Here is an 8,471-nt window from a genome sequence, read left to right as displayed (position 1 = left end):
CTTTGAAAATACATACTAAACACAAAATTGGGCAACTATATACTGTGCAATAGGTGAAGGTGTCTTCCGGACTTGAACCTCACTTAGTGTTAATAGTTTACCTCTGAAGGATCATAGTGAACTATGTCTTGAACTAGACCCTTTGAGTCAGAGTTCAACATATCACACACACAGTACCGGTATTGGACTTTCATTCGCGGGTTAGTGCTATTAATGGCCATGCACTCGACCTTGATTCTCATGGGAATTTCTATAGGCTAGCCCAAGCCTCATAGTCGCGGCCTCACGACAACTCCCACTTAGGTGAATCCTCCAAGGGTACAGTGACGGAATGTACCTTGCGAAAGAATCCTCGCCTTGGATTCATTAAGAGTTAAAACTCATCCTCAACCTCTCACTTCTTTAGCACTGTGCCTTAGGAATGAGCAAGAGAACAACTCTATATGGTGTCTCATACTTTTTTTTTTAGTGCTGATATCAAGTCACGCAATATGGATTGTTTTTACCCATTGAATCTCCTTCATGGGATCTCCAGTCACAGAGATTGGGTTACCTCCCTAGGTGACTTCCTATAGGCTTTGCTCATTCCCCTCGACAATTTTTAGGATCTAGCCTCGTGCTAGTCCAGAGGCAACAACTCCTCTTGGGAGTTCAATAAATGCCTCAATTTTTATTTTACTTTGCATGCATGCTTTGGCTTCTCAAGCCTTTATTCTCCTTATAATGGTGCAAATTTCAAACTTCGTCCTGTTGGCTTACAAAACGCACCTGTATAAATTTCAAACACAACTCGCCAACACAAAAATTAGTATTATGAATTTCTCAGTAAGAAATATCCAACCAATATTCACAAAAATTAGAAACCCCACATGCATTATCTATTTTCCTTAAAAGGAATAAAGCAAGGGCAAGTTGATATGAGCAATCAAACTGGTTGCTAATCTTATAAACAAAATTCACAGTCTATCAAAATTAATATGCCCCCACAAAACACTAGCAATATACTTATAATTTTAATACCCACGTAGCATGCATATTAAAGAGAGTATTGCGTACCTTTAAAGAATTTGGTCAATACACCTCCAATAAAACTCTCATAGGAGTTGTATCCTATGCAACTGGAAATTTCTTATTTCACAAATGAAATTGGATTAACTAACCACTTATTTTATTACAAAAATATGCATCATCAACAAAAGGATTTTGACGCACGTTACTCAGAGTACTCCTCCATAGATGGTGAGTAAAACTCAACTTAATCGAAAGAGATATGACTCTTTTTGATGTTATAAATCTTGAAAATGCATGTTCCCAAATCATTACATAAATATTGTCCAAGGAAAACCTTTTTTAAAGCCTCAAAACTAAAACATTTGAAACCTTTTAAGTGATAAAAACCCTTGATCAATTCTCCACCTAGGACATTAAAAACATTTTCAAAGATAAAAATCCCTTTATGCCCTTTATTTCTTCCCCCCCTTTTTTTTTTTTCCCTCAAATGCCCAAACATTGTTGAGAGCTTTATAACATTACACAAATTCACCAAGAATACAGAACCCATTTTTATTTATAAATAACCCCCACATTTCCATTCATAGGTATGCAACTAGCTTTTGTTAAAGGGAAAACTTGAATACTGAAATATTATTTCGAGAACGTATACAATGGTTTTAAGAATCAATAAATTCATATAATAAGTTTTGAAACTTACACAAAATAATTAAGTTTGACCATCCCCCACAAGTTTCAAAACTCCAATGAACCAATGAGACTCATACTAGTAAATATGATAGAAAATACACTGCCTTATTAAAAAGCAATTTAAACATATGCTCACAAACGGTCACAAAATAATACGAGCATTTATAACCATGGTTTAAAATCTCATTATTGAGGTAGCAACCAAAATCAATCATCTATTAACAAAGCTTAATCCTGATAGCCATGGTTGTAATTTATTTTGCCTTTCTACAAAACAATATTTGAAAACTAGTCACCTATTCCAAAACAAAAACCTTTTGAAAAACCAAGTTTACAAATATCTACCCAAACAAAACACATTACTCATGGCAACAAAAGGGTCATGAAATATGACAATAGACTTGATAACGAAAAAATTGAACATGACATTTATTTTTTCCGTAAAGAGATCATCTATAGACATAAATCTTTTCCACCGAATTGGGAAACCAAATCCAGCACAAGACTTGGAAAAATAACCGCGTACATATGCTTATTACAATGTGGATTTCAAACAACCATACACAAAGCAATAGTTTTAACCCATTGATGGCGATTGAACACAAAAACCTTGGCCATACTTCTACAAGTAACCACCATAATAATTTCCCCCCATTGGGTTCTAACTGTGAAGACTATTGTTAGAAACTGGGCACTAAAGTGATAAAATCCCAAAGAATGCCACATAAGTATTCACAACCCATATGCAAAATAGTTACGCTAACCTTTAACCGTGCAATTTACGTGATCTTTTAGAATAAAACCTTTTGTCTTCCTTATAAGAAGAGCCGAATTAAGTGGGCTTTTTTTTTTTTTTTCCTTTCAAAGCCACTAACAGTTACTAGTACTCCCACAATGACACTTGTAAATCCCTTAAAAACAATGGTGACCATTAAGACAATTAAATAGGGCAGTTATTACACGGGAAAATGAATAGCCAATCATTTCTCCGTACAAAGCCAATCAAAATCTCATGGTGTATGCATAGATACTTGCAATATAAAGTACACAAAATCTTTTACTTACAACCATGATAACCCATGAGCTACAAAATAATCACACTCTAAATGATATCAAACAGTAATTTCACGGCTCCAACCTGTAAAATGAATCACCAAATACTTCCACCAACAAAAAATAAGTCCAAATCTAGATCTAAGGAATTGAACCTCTCTTTTTTTTAATAAAACAAAATACACAAGCTATTTTTTTTTTCTCCTTTTTTCCAAGAAAATCCAATCACATAGCATTAATCATGCATTTTACGATCATCAATCTTATGTTTGTAACTGTCACAATATGCAATACTTATACGCCAATTATCACCGCATTCATTTATAATATATAAAAGAGTTCTTGTCAGTTACTCTTATGTATATATGTTGATATTGAAGGTGTCAAAATTTATTAACAAAATCACACTTAGACATTTCAGGTGAAACGTTTTCCTCTCCTATTAAGTATGAACCAACTTCAATCATGCACTACATACACAAATTATATTGCAATCCCAAAATAAATGCTGTAACTATAACCAATGTGTTTGAACAAAGACAAGAAACTTGTCAAATTTTCTAGGGTTTTAGCAACACTTCTAAATAAATCTGTCTACTGGAAAAGTAGAACCAATGTTTCTTCTTCCACGGAAATCAAGTGGAATCCAAAACTATTCCGAGGTTTTTTTTTCTCGAAACATTATTAGGCCACCTTTTATTTACTCTCAAACTTTGTTTAAAAAGTTGGTATTGTACTAGAGAAGACAAAATCCTCCGTTCTTTTTTAAATGTGAAAATCCAACTTTCCCACTAGAACTATCTGATTATACTAGTAATAACAAAGTAGCGTTCTCAATATAACTTTGTGAAGAAGATACTGTTAACAATATACAAACTGAGCTTATTAACCGTTTAGTTTCCAACAAAGCTTTTTTCCATCCAAGGAAAGGAAAAACAAATATCTCTGTTTTATTTTCCTTTTGTTCCACCCTTAGGATATCGATGAAATAGTATAATGCAAAAATGAAACCAACCAAACTCTTGTATTAATAAGTTGTCATTTTTTTTTTTTCACACTAAATGGATCACCACAGTATATGCAACAATGAGATAATGCCATTAGCAAATATCATGTGAATGTGAATCACCTTTGCTACCATGCAAAAATTGATTAGAATGTATGAATGTCTCATAAATGTACCATAAAGCACATGTCAAGAATTGTCAAAAAGTAACTGTCCAAACAATGAGTTGTAGTAGTGCAATAACTGTAAATCATGTTCTAAACAAAACGGAAGTCATTATAACTATTCAAGAGCCTAGACCTTAACTTTCACTGTAGTAACCGAAACTTAAGTGAGTTGATTATCATCTCGGTGCCTATAGCTATTAATCACAAATTTACTACTCCCAATAAATAAAGAGAGGCACCGAATTCTAGTGGCTTAGAATATTTGGTCATGAATTGAGGTTAATAATAACAATGGATTCATATCTTTAATGGCTACACAATGGACATGTGTATTATAAGATTCCACCACCGTGTCCTTAAAGTAAAATTTTGCAAGAACAACCATTTGATCGAGCTTTTAAGCAAATAGATATAACAATAGATACAATATTTCATTTGGCTATTTGGTTAAGGACGTTAAGCTCAATAGATACACAATATCAATTTCCTAATTCATCGAGGGTAAATATAATATTAGCCTTAAATTGTTAGAACTTTGGTTCACAAATATCATTTTATAACAAGAATCATTGGACTACATGATCGCAAAGACACAAATAAGAAAAACATGAGAGTACGAAAATAGTGAAAGTAGGAAAGATGTTGCCTGTGAGATTGAGAGTCGTGTAGTCACTGTCTTAAGGCTAATATTCCTCCCCTCGTGAAGGTTCCACCGGAGTGTACTAGCCCCAAGATTAAACCCAAGCGCTCACAAGCATTCCTCATCCGATGTTCACGACCACCGAGAGGTTGGAACGAGTCACGAACCGAGTTGCCCAATCAACATAGAAAATATAGAAAATAGAATGTGAACTTTCACACAAACATATTTGTATCTCTCTTTTTGTACATCTCTAAGAACATGAGTTTTTGTCTTTTCTATTTTTTTCTCTTAATTCCCTTATATGAGATACACATATATATAGGAGTAATAACCATTAATATAGAGATAATGATAGAGCATAAATACTCTTTATTTTGTAATCAATATTTCAATACTACATTAATATTGTAACGGTAAAACACTAAAGGTGAGGAGTTAATACTAATATTTATTTTATTAAAAATATTCCAACACTATATACATACCACATGGAGGGTAAATTTGTAGTCTTCTCTGTATGCGTTTTTTGGGTAACCTATGCTACCCATATTTAAGAGGATTTATGTTTCACTTTTTTTGCTTTTAGTCACACAAAGGAAAGCAGACTCTCCAAGTAAGCCATTCTCAAGTGTTTCCATGACCTTAAATGGTGGTTGTCTAGTCACAACCAAGCCCATAGTTTCTCCACACTCTCTGGAGACCTGTTTTTGAGGATTCAAAGTGTTTTCACATGCCCACTGAACGGGTTAGCAGAGGAATCGCTTCTGTGGGATTTTGTCGATGAACAATTCAAATCATTATTTCGTGAGCAAGCAACGGTCTCAAGTGGAAGTGGAAAGTTGAGATTTGCCTTGGTGCCTCTAATTCTTATTGCAGCGTTGTCATAAGCCAAAGCAGCTTTTTTAGCTGTTTAGTCCCTAACCAAATCCGAGCTCCTTTCCTCGTTGAATCTCGTATCTCTGCCGCATATTTTTCCCATGGCCTCTTTCTCACTCCCCTATAACGTCTAGTCACCACCTTGTCTACTCTTGTAGCATTTGGTTTGGATTTCAAATTTGCATCACTGCCTTTTGTGTCAAGACCAGCTGACTGTCCTGTATTGCTGGGAGGACAAGTACTTATTTTGCTTAGAAGTTCTTCCCATGCCTCGACCCCCATTGATATCCACCTCCCAAGGCTCGGAAGCCTTTGTAAGATCTCCATTGATCCATCTTTGACATCAAGACTCGGCAATTCTTCCCATTCTTTGGGCAATTCGGATGTTTTTTTCGTGATCTTTTCTTGCTCATTTTGGGCAATGAAACTTGCCCATGCCTTTTCGAAGATATCTTCGGATGATGCTTAAGGTGCTGCTTGTCTACAGTCATGCTGCCTCGCATCAACTGAAATCTCCCTCGACTTGTATGAACTGGAGGATTAAGGAGATTTTTACGCGTAACATATAGTACCACTTGCATCTCTCATTTTAGAATTATAACCGCGAGGATATGCTTCTTCTACGCGGCCGATGTGAATAGGAAAACAGTTAGAAACTTGTTTTGCAAACTACTAAAACAAGCTAAATTGAAGGAGGCTTTAACATTTAGAGCGCATACTTTAATGGTCCTTTGCTGAATTTTGGTTGTACTCATCATTTTTTAAGGATTTATTCTGTGTAAATACCCCACAAATAAAAATCGTGTTCGAAAAAATCCATTTGAGGGAATGTTTACTCATGTTGCTGCAAATTTAAGGGTTATTTGTTGCTTGTGTACTTATGACAAACAGGGGAGAGAGGGAATGTTTGATGTTTTTTTTTCTTGTTTTTTAAACCGGATTTGCGGGCCAGCTTACGTGTACCTTAACTAATTATAGAGCCTTAAACGTAAGGATCGGACATGATCCCAGTGATCTCAAGGTTTGGAATGTTTGCCCTATGTGGTCATCTCGAGTTCAGTTGAACATAAAAAATGGCGCACGGTTTAAAAATTTTACTTCTCGTATCATATAATTTGGTTTGGTTTTTCCCTGGTTTCATCCTCGAAAATTGAATTGTTCAACCAAGCACATGGTTTGGATTGGTCCGCTTCTCCAGAAAATTAACCAATAATAAAATATAAAAAAATCCAAATGCCAAGATATTAAAAAAGAAAATCATCAAAATGCATATGGACAATTTACCCAGAAAGTGCAACCCAGAGGGGTCATCCATGCTTCAATCCCTTGATCTTATCCAGTTCATGTATTTATCTCCTCCTTTAAAAAGAAGACTTCAACAAGAATACTAACAACGAAAATGATAAGATACGTGAAATCAAGGGCGGAGCTATGTTGGGGCCAGGGGGCCTGATCCCGACCCTCTGAGCGTTTGAGTTTTAAAATTTTGATTTTGTATATACATGATTTTGAATATTATTCGAAATTATTTGCGTATAGCTATTTAGAATCTCAATAATTTTGATTTGATTTGATAAAAAAATTGATTATTTTACATTCTTATTTCTCAATTTCTTTCACAAATAAAAAATAAGCATGTGACGCGCAGTTGAAATAGCTTTAAAAAAAAAAACAATGATTGGTGTACTTTAACATCATTAGGTAGAATCATTTCAATGTAGAAATTAATGTAATGTATTACAGTAGGAAGCAAAAATCTTGTGATATAGTAATAAACATACGTTCCGATAAAAAATATATCTCTATTAAGCCGACCCTCTCGGAGTTCTTATCCTGGCTTTGCCACTGCATGAAACTGTTCAGAAAAGAGTGAATCTGAACCGTTGAGGATTCTTTCCCGGATAGTTTCATGTATTGTACCAGGCCTCTACTAACAAACCGTGACAACACATTTCTGAAAACAAAACATCCCCATGCGCAATAAACTCAAATACTCAAATAGGATAAGAGAGCTTCGGCCAGAGGTCCATAGTATAGGGACTAATACTGTAATAAGGACATCAATAATTTTGGTACTGCCACCAGGACAATTGGACCCGGTTTCCAAATATAACCTTGTTTTGAAACAAAAGCGGGCACACTTTTCCCCACTCTATTCGATCAAAAAACGTTTCCAGAAGAAAAGAGAGAGAGAGAGAGAGAGAGAGAGAGAGAGAGAGAGAGAACGGTTCACGATCATCGTCGTTGCCGTTGTCATCGTCGCCATCCTTCGTCGCCTGCCACAGTCGTCGTTGCCGTTGTCGTCGTCGTCGTCGTCGTCGTCCCCTTCAACGTCATTATCAGCATCTTCCTTCGACTGGTTCGTTCTGCAAATTTACGTTTTGTAATGGTTCTTTGTTCTGCACATTTACGTTTTGTTTCTTTGTTTCTACACATTTAGGGACTACGAACTGCTTTCTTCCAAAAAATTTAGGTTTTGTTCCACATGTTGTTATGGTTTATTTAGGGTTTCTTTGCTACTGATTATGTTTTATTTACGGTTTGTAGTCCATTGGTTAGAGCTTCTTTGTAATTTTGCAAGATCAGTACTCTGCATTTTATTTGTTCTTACAAATCACTTGACAAATGTTGTTATCTGTTGCATACTCTGCGTTTGTAGTCCATTGGTTAGGGTTTCTTTGCTACTGATTATGTTTTATTTACGGTTTGTAGTCCATTGGTTAGAGCTTCTTTGTAATTTTGCAAGATCAGTACTCTGCATTTTATTTGTTCTTACAAATCACTTGACAAATGTTGTTATCTGTTGCATACTCTGCGTTTGTAGTCCATTGGTTAGGGTTTCTTTGCTACTGACTATGGTTTATTTAGGGTTTGTAGTCCATTGGTTAGAGCTTCTTTGTAATTTTGCAAGATCAGTACTCTGCATTTTTTTTGTTCTTACAAATCACATGACAAATGTTGTCATCTGTTGCATACTTTGCGTTTGTAGTCCATTGGTTAGGGTTTCTTTACTACTGGTTATGGT

The 8,471-nt window shown here is 35.3% G+C and overlaps 1 pseudogene; it reads right to left on the bottom strand.

Annotated features, from left to right (window-relative positions):
- Positions 1–5,285: 5,285 nt before the first annotated feature.
- On the bottom strand, positions 5,286–7,998 carry LOC131309652 (ethylene-responsive transcription factor ERF091-like; annotated as a pseudogene).
- Between the last annotated feature and the right edge of the window lie 473 nt (positions 7,999–8,471).

Source organism: Rhododendron vialii, chromosome 12a (assembly GCF_030253575.1).
Source record: "Rhododendron vialii isolate Sample 1 chromosome 12a, ASM3025357v1".
Lineage (NCBI taxonomy): Eukaryota > Viridiplantae > Streptophyta > Magnoliopsida > Ericales > Ericaceae > Rhododendron > Rhododendron vialii.
This window is presented reverse-complemented; position numbering and strand designations above follow the sequence as displayed.